The 12,916-nt window shown below is 43.1% G+C and overlaps 1 protein-coding gene across 2 annotated transcripts in view; it reads left to right on the top strand.

The window, feature by feature from the left end:
* Positions 1-12,916, top strand: part of UBE2V2 (ubiquitin conjugating enzyme E2 V2) — a 59,019-nt gene that overhangs the window by 42,486 nt on the left and 3,617 nt on the right. The window lies entirely within an intron of this gene.

The raw sequence follows: 12,916 nt of genomic DNA, 5'->3' as shown, positions 1-12,916 counted from the left end.
ACAGAGTCTCACTCTGTCGCCCAGGCTGGAGTACAATAGTGTGATCTCGGCTCACTGCAACCTCCGCCTCCTGGGTTCAAGCGATTCTCCTGCCTCAGCCTCCCGAGTAGCTGGGATTACAGGCACCCACCATCATGCCCGGTTAATTTTTGTATTTTTGTAGAGACGAGGTTTCACAGTGTTTGGCCAGGCTAGTCTTGAACTCCTGACCTTAGGTGATCCGCCTGCCTCGGCCTCCCAAAGTGCTGGGATTACAGATGTGAGCCACTGTGCCCGGCCAAAAGTTTTCTTAGGGTTTTAATTGCCTTAGTAGTCATATTTCAGTTGATCTTTATTTGGTAAAAAGATGACCATTATTGGGCGGGGCATGGTGCTCACTCCTGTAGAGATTGTGCCACTGCACTCCAGCCTGGGTGAAAGAGTGAAACTCCGTCAAAAAAAAAGATGATCATTATTTTTCTTTGAATGTTGCTTTTCTGAGGGTTAAGGTACATTTGGTGGGATTAAAAGGATGACTATTCATGAAAAGGATGAATATTCATGAAGGGTTTTTTTCTTTGAGGAGCAAATATATCTGTGTTGAAATAGTCATGGCTGAGCATTATTGTCTATTTTTGGGTTTCACTCTGTCCCCCAGGCTGTAGTGCAGTGGTACTCCCCCACTTCTCCTGGCCTCAAGTGATTCTCCCATTTCAGCCTCCCAAGTACCTGAGACTACAAGGCACATGCCACCAAGCCCAGCTCATTTTTGTATTTTTTGGTAGAGATGGGGTTTCGTCATGTTGGCCAGGCTGGACTCAAACTCCTGACCTCAAGTGATCCGCCCACCTTGGCCTCCCAAAGTGCTGGGATTACAGGCGTGAGCCACTGTGTCCAGCCTATTGTCTCTTTAAACAAAATGACATGCCCTGCTTGACCCACACAAGTTAGTAGAAACAGCTGAATTTCCAATATGAGTAGATTGTTAAGTTCATGATAAGTCTTTGAAGCCTAGGCTCTCTTGGTGCCATGTTGAGAGCACACCACATACAAAATACATTTTAGGAAGCAAAAGAACATATCATCATCATAAAATTAGTATCATCCATCTTAGGAAATAGGACCTCAGTATCCTTGATTTCTCATCCCATCCCTGTATTTCCTCTCCTACCAGTGTATTTTGTACTACAAATGTATCACATATGTATACAAATTCATCCTCCTTTCTTCTCTCCTTCTCTTTTTCCATCTATTTACCATCTGTTAAAAATCACGAGTTTATAGTAACAACTCCCACTAATTTTATTCTAAGACTATAGGGTTTGTTCTGTGATTCTTCCTTTCCATTTGAAAAACCTGGCTCCCATGCTCCCCAATGCATTTACTTATTTACTCAATTTCCCCTTCATATAACTGTACTTCTGGCAACAAGTTGAATCTTGGATTCACAGCCAGCTCCCTGCCCCTCATCCCCAACCTAATACGCAGGTCTGAGGCAGGGTCCCAGATTGGCTGGTGCGTCCAGCAGGGAGGCACCAGGCCAAATAAAGCATGACCCTGAGAAAGGAAGAAGGTGGGAAAAGGTCATTGGAAACCTTAGCCCTGCACCTGCTGGGCCATTAACACCTCCCATGCCCCTCCCACCGCCCACTCCTGTGCCAACTCAGAGCTGGGACCTGAGAGTCTCTCTAGCCCTCACAGCCCTCAGTTGATCAGTCTTTGTGATTTATTGGGAGCATTTAGTCCATTTACATTTAATATACATAATTACTGACATGTTCAGGTTTAAATAGATCATCTTGGTGGTTTCTATTTTTCTGCATGTTTCTTGCCTACTTTTGGAATGGTTGTTCTCAACTTCTTTCATTCTGTTTGTGTTCTTTCAGTGGTTATTCTAGAAATTATGCACACTTATCTATTTTTAAGAAATTTGATAGGAGCAGGATTATAAAGCATATGAGTACACAGAAAGGATATTATTTAGGGAATGTCCTGTGTGACACACAGCATTGCCTTTATGAGGAAGATCTTGGTTAGATTTTGCTACTAGATGTATCTGTTTTTCTCCACTACTAGTTTGTTTTTACATTATAGTTTCTGTAAATTAAGTAACTAATGGTGTGTTCTACATTGTCATGGAAGCTAGGAAATTTAGATTAAATTTCAGGCCTACCTCTAATAAGCTTATCTGATCTCTTGGGCTTTTGGTCCATTAGTTGATATTTTGCCTCCCTCTCTATCTCCCTTCCCCTAATCCATTTATCATTAAGCCTTGTCAGTTTTATGTTCCAGCTGTAACTCGATTTAGGTCTTGTTTTTCTGTTTACATTGCCACCAAGTGAATATTGGCCATCATTTATTTCCTGGACTCTTGCAACAACATCTCTGATTCTGCTTTTTAAAATCCCTTCCAATCTTTCCAAAGTTAGCAGCCAGAGGGATCCTCCTAAGAGACAAATTGTGTCATGTCATTTCTGCACTTCAAATTCCTTTAGGGGCATCAGCCTCAGCATGCTTGCTTCTTGCCATGGCTCACTGGGGGGAAATGCTCAAGGTGCACACTGGCTTGCATGCCTTTCGTTTGGTCTCAAGACCTTTGCACTTCTGCTCTTCCTCCTTCCTCCACAGTCTGGCTAACTCCTATGGGTCCTTCATTTCTCACTGTAAATTCCCCTGTCTTTTTTATTGAGACAGAGTCTTGCTCTGTCACTCAGGTTGGAGTGCAGTGGCACTGTCTTGCTCACTGCAACCTCCATCTCCTGGGTTTAAGTGGTTCTCCTGCCTTAGCCTCTGAAGTAGCTGGGACTACAAGTGTGTGCCACAACACCTGGCTAATTTAATACAGATGGAGGTTTGCCATATTGGCTAGGCTGTTCTCGGACTCCTGACCCGCGTTGGCCTCTGAAAGTGCTGGGATTACAGGCGTGAGCCACCACACCCAGCCTAAATTCCACTTTTTAATAGAACTCTTTATTGATGTTCCAACTTGAATTATGTCCCTTCTATTGCTCTGTTATAGTCACTCTTATTCTTTTGTTGCACTTACTATAAATTTATTTTTTTGATTTTAAAAGAAATGTTTCTAATATAATAGAAGAAGTTTTAGAGAATGATAGAACCAGCATCTATGTGTCCTCCACCTAGCTCTGTTAAATGTTAACATTTGTCTTATTTGTAACAGATTTTTTTCTTTTTATTTTGAGACGGAGTCTTACTCTGTCTCCCAGGCTGGAGTGCAGTCACGTGATCTTGGCTTACTGCAACATCTGTCTCCTGGGTTCAAGCAATTCTCCTGCCTCAGCCTCCCAAGTAGCTGGGACCACAGGCATGTGCCACCGCGCCCAGCTAATTTTTTTTGTATTTTTAATAGAGATGGGGTTTCACCATGTTGGTTAGGCTGGTCTCAAACTCCTGACCTCAAATGATCCACCTGCCTCGGCCTCCCAAAGTGCTGAGATTACAGGTGTAAGCCACCCTGCCCAGCCAGATTTTTTTCTTATTGGTACAAAGACTACATTATAAATAGAGTTAATTCTGTGTGTGGCTTTCTCTTGTTTCCCCTTCCTATTTTTTTTGAGAGGGGTTTTGCTCTTATTGCTCGGGCTGGAGTGCAGTGGCACGATCTCAGCTCACTGCAACCTCTGCCTCCTGGGTTCAAGTGATTCTCCTGCCTCAGCCTCACAAGTAGCTGGGATTACAGGTGCCCACCAGCACGCCTGGCTAATTTTTGTATTTTTAGTAGAGATGGGGTTTCACCATGTTGGCCAGGCTGGTCTCGAACTCCTGACATCAGGTGATCTGCCCGCCTCGGCCTCCCAAAGTGCTGGGTGGGATTACAGGCGTGAGCCACTATGTCTAGCCAAGTTTAAAATTTTTAAATTAAAATGTTCTCCATCAGATTGCTGTAAAACTTTCTAAATTCTTACTCTCAATTGCAATGTTTATCTTGTCAAGGACCAGTAGAATTCAGTTCGTGGCCTGCCCCTTTCCATGGACATACCTTGAGTAGCGCTATTCTCGGAATACATCTACAAGTGTGCCATGGCGTGGGGCTTTCTTCAGCTTGACTGTTGCCAAGCTGCTCTCCGCAGGGCTGGGTCAATGTCAGCCCCACCAGTGGTGTATAACAGGACCCTGTGAATGTATATTCCCACCAACCCTTCTGTCACTCTGGAATGGGGACTGGGAAACAGAAAAAGAAATACTGATTGTAATCATTATTGGAGTGTAGATGTGTGTATAGAGGGTTGTGGGTAGGGTGAATATATTGGACATCTGTTTTTCTCTTCCATTTATATCTAAGAGTTTGGATTATTACTTTTATAACTAGTAAATGGTACAGAATTTCACACTGGTGATTGTGCCAGGATAGTTTTATATATTTTGAGGCTGTTTAAGTATCTCATGAATTGTAGTTCACAGGCATTGATGGTGGGTGTCACTTTAGTAATTTTAGTTTATATGTATTTAATACGATGAGGCAAAATTATTCCCTGTGGGTGGTTAGCATTCTGAAGTGTAAATTTCATTGTCTTATGCAGTGAGATCTCACATTTTGGAGGTCATTGTATGTTGTAGATTGATAAGATGCAGACTTTATTCTGACATGATATTTATTTTCTCATGCTCTTTACTGTCTTCTCTCTTCATCTTTTTTGTTTTTCTTTTCCTCCAGTGTTTTTTTTTTTTTTTTTCACCCTGTTGGTATTTCACAGGATTTGCAATCACTGATGTTTATTTAACTACCATTTACAGCTGGAAATGTTTGTGTCTGCTTTAGAAATAGCTTGGTATTCTCTCTACTTATTTTTATAAACTGTTCAATTATGGAGTCTATTTAAAATAAGCTAATGAGGTTGCCACTCTTTAAAGTGAAAGTGTTAGAGGAAGCATTTTAAATGTACCTTACCACTGTAACATTTTTCTTGCTCTTTTAGTTAGTTTCTTTTCTTTTCCTTTTTTTTTTTTTTTGAGACGGAGTTTCGCTCTTATTGCCCAGGGTAGAGTGCAATAGTGCGATCTCAGCTCACTACAACCTCTGCCTCCTGGGTTCAAGCGATTCTCCTGCCCCAACCTCCCTAGTATCTGGGATTACAGGCACTCACCACCATGCCCAGCTAATTTTTTGTATTTTTAGTAGAGACAGGGTTTCACTATGTTGGCCAGGCTAATCTCTAACTCCTGATATCAGGTGATCCACCCACCTCAGCCTCCCAAAGTTCTGGGATTACAAGTGTGAGCCACTGCACCCGGCGTTAGTTTCTAAAACAAATGTCACTTAAATTATTTTTCTTTTCTACTTTCAAACACTTCCATGGTGATATAATTCACATACTACACCATACAATTCGCCTATTTAAAGTGTAAAATTCAAGGATTTTTAGTGTTCACAACATTGTGGAATCACTGCCATGACCCAGGTTTGGAACATTTTTGTTCTTCCCAAAGCAAATCTGTGCCCATCAGTTGTCATTTTCCATCCCACCTCCCTCAACCCTAAACAACCATTAATCCACTTTCTGTCTTTATAGATTTGCCCATTTTGGATGTTTCATATAAATAGAATCATAAAGTATGTGTTCTTCGGTGACTTAACATAATGTTTTCAAGATTTACCCATGTTTGTAGTGTGTATTGGTACTTTATTCCTTTTTATTGTTGAATAATATTCCATTGTATGAAGATCCCATTTTATGTATCCATTTATCACCTGGTAGATATTTCTATTTTTCTACTTTTGGCTATTATGAATACTGTTGCTATGAATATTTGTGTACAAGTTTTCAAGTGGGCAAATATTTTCTTTTAGATATATATTTAGGAGTGGAATTGTTGGGTCATATAGTATCTATGTTTTAGTTTTTGAGGAACTGTCAAGAAAGGTTTTCTAAAGTGAATGGGCCATCTTACATTGCTACCACTAGTGTATGCAGGTTCCCAGCTTCTCCACATCCTTGCTAACCTCAAGTAAAAAATCTACAACACAAACACAGAAATAAAAAGCAAAAAATTAAAACATAACATAATGAACAATCACTTTCAAAAAAAGGAAAACAACGAGGAAAGAGGGAAGGAAGACCACAGAACAACCAGAAAATAAATAACAAAATGGCAGAAGCAAGTCCTTACTTATCAAGGACTTTGTTACTATGTCTGATTTGAGCCATCCTGTTGGGTGTGAGGTGGTATTTCATTGTGGTTTTGATTTACAATTCTTGATAGCTGATGATGTTAAGCACCTTATATGTGCTTGTATGTCTTTGGAGAAATATATATTCAGATTCTTTGCCCATTTTTTAAAAGTAGTTTAAAACAGCAACTACTGTTTTCTCTTGGTTTCTGTGCATCAGGAATGTGGGTGCAGTTTTCAGTAGGTCCTGTGGTTTGGGGTTTCACATAGGCTGCAATTCAGATGTCAGCCTGTGCTGCCATCTCATCTGAATGCTTAACTAAGAAAGGATCCAATTCCAAGCCCACTCATATGGTTCTAGGCATGATTTTGTTTCTTGTGGGTTTCTGGACTGAGGGCCTCAGTTTTTCTCAGGCTATTACCCAGAGACCGCCCTCAGTTCCTTGCCACATAGACTTCTCCATAGGGTAGTTCACCACAAGGCAGGTGATATCTGTCTGTGAGGCCAGTGAAGGCAAGCAAGAGAGAGCAAGATGGAAGCCAGACTTTTTAAAAATCAGAGTCACACAAACACACAGACACACACAAATTATAATAAGAGGGCAGGAGAAAATTTTGGAAGTAGGGGATAGGTTTATGATATAGATTGTGGTGATGGTTTTATGGATATATACTTATCTCCAAGTTTATCCAGTAGTATACATTAATTATGTACAACTCTTTGTATGTAAAACAATGAATAAAAAATATATTAAGGCTGGTCGCAGTGGCTCACGCCTGTAATCCCAGCACTTTGGGAGTCAGAGGCGGGTGGGTCAAAAGGTCAGGAGATTGAGACCATCCTGGCTAACATGGTGAAACCCCATCTCTACTAAAAATACCAAAAATTAGCCGGGCGTGGTGGCGGGCGCCTGTAGTCCCAGCTACTTGGGAGGCTGAGGCAGGAGAATGGTGTGAACTCGGGAGGCGGAGCTTGCAGTGAGCTGAGATCTCGCCACTGCACTCCAGCCTGGGCGACAGAGTGAGACTCCGTCTCAAAAACATTTAAAAAAAAAGAAAGGTGCAGTGGCTCATGCCTGTAATCCCAGCACTTTGGGAAGCCGAGGCAGGCATATTGCTGAGCTCAGGAGCTCGAGACAAGCCTGGGCAACATGGTGAAACCCTGTCTCTAAAAAAAAAAAAACTAAAATTAGCTGGGCGTGGTGGCACATGCCTGTGGTCCCAGCTACTCAGGAGGCTGAGATGGAAGGATCGCTTGAGCCCAGGAGGTTAAGGCTGCAGTAAGCGAAGATTGTGCCACTGCACTCCAGCCTGGGTAACAGAGTGAGACCATGTCTCAAAAATAAAAAGAAAGAAGTCATAGATCTAGCCCATACTCAAGAGCAGAGATTACATAGGGCATGAATAGCAGGAGTTGGGGATATTTGGGAGCTGTTTTAAAAGCTGCCTATCACAGTCTGCGTTTGCCCTTTTTTTTTTTTTTTTTTTTTGACAGTCTTTTCCTTTTTACCCCAAGCTGGAGTGCAGTGGTGCGATCTTGGCTCACTGCAACCTCTGCCTCCGGGCTCAAGCAATTCTTGTGCCTCAGCCTCCCGAGTAGCTGGGACTACAGGCACTACTACTAATTTTTTGTATTTAGTAGAGATGAGGTTTCACCATGTCGCCCAGGGTGGTCTCAAACTCTGGAGCTCAGGAGATCCGCCAGCCTCAGCCTCCCAAAGTGCTGGGATTACAGGCATGAGCCACCATGCCCGGCCTTTAGCCCGCATTTTAATTGGGTGGTTTGGCCTTTATTATTTAGTTGTAAGAGTTCTCTATGTGCCATACAAAAATCCCTGATTGGATATATGATTAGTAAGTATTTTTTTCCCATTCTATTGATTTTTCTTTTTACTTTCTTGATGGCATTGTTAGCAGTATAAGTTTTAAATTTTGATGCGGTCATAATTTATCTACTTTTTCTTTTGTCAAATGTGCTTTCGGTGTCATATCTGAGAGACCATTGTGAAATCCAACATCACAAAGATTTATTCGTATGTTTTCTTCTAATGGTTTTATAGTTTTAAGTCCTAATTTGGGTCTGTGATCCATTTTGAGATTTTTTTGGTGAATGGTGTGAGTTAAGAGTTCAGTTTTATTCTTTTGCATATGGATATCTAATTGTCCCAGTACCATTTGTTGAAAAGATTTTTCTTTTCCCCTTGAATTGTTTTGGCATCCTTGTCAATAATCAATTAACCATAAACATAAGGACTTATTTCTGGACTCTTAATTGTATTCCATTGATCTGTATATCCTTATGGGAGTACCCCCTTTTTTTTTTTTTTTGGAGACAGAGTTTCACTCTTATCACCCAGGCTGGAGTGCAGTGGAGCAATCTCAGCTCATTGCAACCTCTGCCTCCTGGGTTCAAGCGATTCTCCTGCCTCAGCCTCCTGAGCAGCTGGGATTATAGGCGCCTGCCACCACACTCAGCTAATTTTCGTATTTTCAGTAGAGACAGGGTTTCACTATGTTGGCCAGGCTGATCACAAACTCCTGACCTCAGATGATCTGCCTGCCTCAGCCTCCCAAAGTGCTGGGAGTACAGGCATGAGCCACCACGCCCCGCTTTTTTTTTTTTTTTGAGACAGGGTCTCACTCTGTCATCTAGGCTGAAGTACAATGGGGTGATCATGGCTTACTGCAGCCTTGATCTCCCTGGGCTCAAGCGATCCTCCCACCTCAGCCTCCTGAGTAGCTGGGAATACAGCTGTGCGCCACCACACCCAGCTAGTTTTTGTATTTTTACTAGAGATAGGGTTTCACCATGTTGCCCAGGCTGGTCTCGAACTTCTGGGCTCAAGAGATCCACCCGCCTATCTCTCCCAAAGTGTCGGGGTTACAGGTGTGAGCCCCTGCACCTGGCCTGTCTTTCTGGACTGCTGTAGCTTTGTAGTTTTTTTGTTTGTTTTTGAGACAGAGTCTTGCTGTGCCAGCCAAGCTGGATTGCGGTGGCGCAATCTTGGCTCATTGGAACCTCCGCCTCCTGGACTTAAGCACTTCTCGTGCCTCAGCCTCCCAAATAGCTGAGATCACAAGCATGCGCCACCCACCATACCTGGCTAATTTTTTGTGTTTTCAGTAGAGACAGGGTTTCACCATGTTGGCCAGGCTGGTCTTGAACTCCCAGCCTCAAGCTGATATTCCTGCCTTGGCCTCCCAAAGTGCTGGGGTTACAGGAGTGAGCCACCATGCCTGGCCTATAGTAAGTTTTGAAATCATAACTTTGTTCTTCTTTTTTTTAATAGTGTTTTGGCTACTCTGGGTTTCTTGTATTTGCATATGAATTTTAAGATAAGCCTTCATTTCTGCAAGCAAGAAAAAAGCAGTTGAAATTTTAATAGGAGTTGTATTGAATCTCTAAATTAACTTGATGAATATTGTCATCTTTACAGTAATAAGTCTTCTGACCCATGTATATTTATTTAGCTCTTTAATTTCTATCAACTATATTTTACAGTTTTTAAAAATTATTTTCATTTATTTATTTTTTTGAGATGGAGTCTAGCTCTGTTGCCCAGGCTGGAGTGCAGTGGCACGATCTTGGCTCACTGCAACCTCTGCCTCGTGGGTTCAAGCAATTCCTGTGCCTCAGCCTCCCAAGTAGCTGGGATCACAGGCATGTACCGGCTAATTTTTGTATTTTTAGTAGAGACGGGGGTTTTGCCATGTTGGCCAGGCTGGTCTCAAACTCCCGACCTCAGGTGATCTGCCTGCCTCGCCTTCCCAAAGTGCTGGGATTACAGGCATGAGCCACCGCACCCGACCTTTAAATTATTTCTATTTAATTCTTTTTTTCTCTTTTTTCTGGGGAGGGAGGGAAAGGGGGAGGTATGAGGGTGGTAGGAAGGAGGGAGGGGAGCTATTTTACAGTTTTCAGTGCACAAGTTTTGCACTTTTGTTAAATTTATATTTAGATATTTTATTTTTATTTCAGATTGTTACAAGTGTAAATAAAAACTAATTTTTGTATATGGAACCTGAATCTTGTTGCCTTGATGAACTTGTTTATTAGCTCTAATAATTTCTTTAGTGGATTCCTTAGAATTGTCTATATACCAGATAATTTCTTTCATTTCTTCTGCAAATAGAGATAGTTTTACTTCTTCTCTTTCTAATCAGGGTGCCTTTTATTTCACTTTCTTTCTTAATTGTCCTGGCCAGAAACTCTCCAGTACAATGTTGAAGTGATGAGAACGGGGCCAGGTGGTGGTGGCTCATGCCTGTAATCCCAGCACTTTGTGAGGCCGAGGTGTGCAAATCCCTTGAGCCCAGGAGTTCAAGACCGGCCTGGCCAAGATGACGAAACCCTGTCTCTATAAAAAAATACAAAAATTGGCTGGGCGCGGTGGCTCATGCCTATAATCCCAGCACTTTGGGAGGCTGAGGCAGGTGGATCACGAGGTCGGGAGTTCGAGACCAGCCTGGCCAACATAGTGAAACCCTGTCTCTACTAAAATTACAAAAAATTAGCCAGGTGCCGGGCGCGGTGGCTCAAGCCTGTAATCCCAGCACTTTGGGAGGCTGAGATGGGTGGATCACGAGGTCAGGAGATCAAGACCATCCTGGCTAACACGGTGAAACCCCGTCTCTACTAAAAAGTACAAAAAACTAGCCGGGCGAGGTGGCGGGCGCCTGTAGTCCCAGCTACTCCGGAGGCTGAGGCAGGAGAATAGCGTAAATCCGGGTGGCGGAGCTTGCAGTGAGCTGAGATCCGGCCACTGCACTCCAGCCTGGGCGACAGAGCAAGACTCCGTCTCAAAAAAAAAAAAAAAAAAAAAATTAGCCAGGTGTGGTGGTGGGCACCTGTCTTCCTAGATACTTGGGAGGCTGAGGCAGGGGAATCGCTTGAACTGGAGAGGCGTGGGTTGCAGCGAGCCAAAGTAGCTGGGCCTGTGGTGGTGCGTGCGTGTAGTCCCAGCAACTTGGGAGGCTGAGGTGGGAGGATCACCTGAGCCCAGGGAGGTCAAGGCTGCAGTAAGCCACAGTTGTGCCACTGCACTCTAGCCTGGGCAACGAGTGAGACCCTGTCTCAAAAAAAGAGAAAGAAAATATAAGAAGAAGTGATGAGAATGGACATCCTTGTCTTATTCCTCATCTTAGGAGGAAAACATTTGGCCTTTATTAAATATGATGCTAGCTCTAAGTTTTTTGTAGATTCCTGTTAGGTTGAGGGGTAGTTTCCTTCTATTCCTAATTTATTGAGTATTTATATCATGAAAGGTTGTTGGATTTTGTCAAATGCTTTTTTGCATCCATTGAGATGATCATGGTTTTTGTTCTCTGTTCTGTTAATATGATATATTACTCTGATTTTTAAAATACTGAATCTATCTTCTGTTTCTGGGATAGGTCCTACTTGTATATAATCTTTTTTTTTTTTTTTTTTTGGAGATGGAGTCTTGCTCTGTCGCCTAGGGTGGAGTGCAGTGGCACGATCTCAGCTCACTGCAGTGTCCACCTCCCAGGTGCAAGCAATTATCCCACCTCAGTCTCTTGAGTAGATAGAACTACAGGCGCACACCGCCACCCCTAGCTAATTTTTTGTATTTTAGTAGAGACAGGGTTTCACCGTGTTGCCCAGGCTGTTTTCGAACTCCTGAACTCAGGCAGTCCGCCCGCCTCGGCCTCCCAAAGTGCTAGGATTACAGGTGTGAGCCACTGCACCCAGCCTGTATATAGTCTTATATGTTGCTTGAGGTCAGCTGTAGATGACAGCTTATGGCCTTCTCAGCTCTTTCATAAGCCGGTGCATAGCCCTACACATGTGTGTGGTCTTCTAGATTGCCAGGCCTGTTTTGGGGCTTTTCAACACCTCTATAGACACCTCATTTCCCAGCTTGTCTGCTTAAGTATTTTGGTTACCTTCTGGTGTTTTTTTTTTTTTTTTTTAGACAGAGTCTTACTCTGTCGCCCAGGCTGGAGTGCAATGGCACAGTCTTGGCTCACTGAAGCCTCCACCTCCCAGGTTCAAGTGATTCTCCTGCCTCAGCCTCCCAAGGAGCTGGGAGTACAGGCATGTGCCACCATACCCGGCTAATTTTTGTATTTTTAATAGAGGCGGGGTTTCACTATCTATGTTGGCCACCCTGGTCTCAAACTCCTGACCTTGTGATCCACCCGCCTTGGCCTCCCAAAATGTTGGGATTACAGGCGTGAGCCACCGTATCTGGCCCACCTTCCTGTTTGACTCAACTTTTTTTGACAAATGCCCAAGGTAGGAGGTGATTGAAGATAGGTGAGCTCTGCGGTCAGATAAAGGAAAGCTCTGTGAGTGGAGTTTTCCAGGGAACTGCAGGACAGGTCAAATGCTGACAGTTAACTGAGAATGGGCTTGCAAGGAGCTCCATTCCCATTCTGTTGCTCTTTCACAGAAGATTAATTTGGGTCGGGTGCGGTGACTCATGCCTGTAATCCCAACACTTTGGGAGGCTGAGGCAGGTGGATCACTTGAGCTCAGGAGTTCGAGACCAGTCTGGGCAACATGGCAAAACCCCGTCTCTATGAAAAATAGAAAAATTAGCCAGGTGTGGTGGCGGGTGCCTCTAGTCCCAGCTACTTGGGAGGCTGAGGCAGGAGAATTGCTTGAACCTGGGAGGCGGAAGTGGCAGTGAACTGGGATCATGCCACTGTACTCCAGCCTGGGTGACAGAGCGAGACTCTCTCTCTCAAAAAAAAAAAAAAAAAAAAAAAGAATAAATAGGAATAGTGCATAGAATATATTGGAAAGAAAAATCTGAAAGAAGAGATCAGCTTAGTAGCTTT

This window comes from Piliocolobus tephrosceles, chromosome 7 (genome assembly GCF_002776525.5).
Source record: "Piliocolobus tephrosceles isolate RC106 chromosome 7, ASM277652v3, whole genome shotgun sequence".
In the NCBI taxonomy this organism is placed as follows: Eukaryota; Metazoa; Chordata; class Mammalia; order Primates; family Cercopithecidae; genus Piliocolobus; species Piliocolobus tephrosceles.
This window is presented reverse-complemented; position numbering and strand designations above follow the sequence as displayed.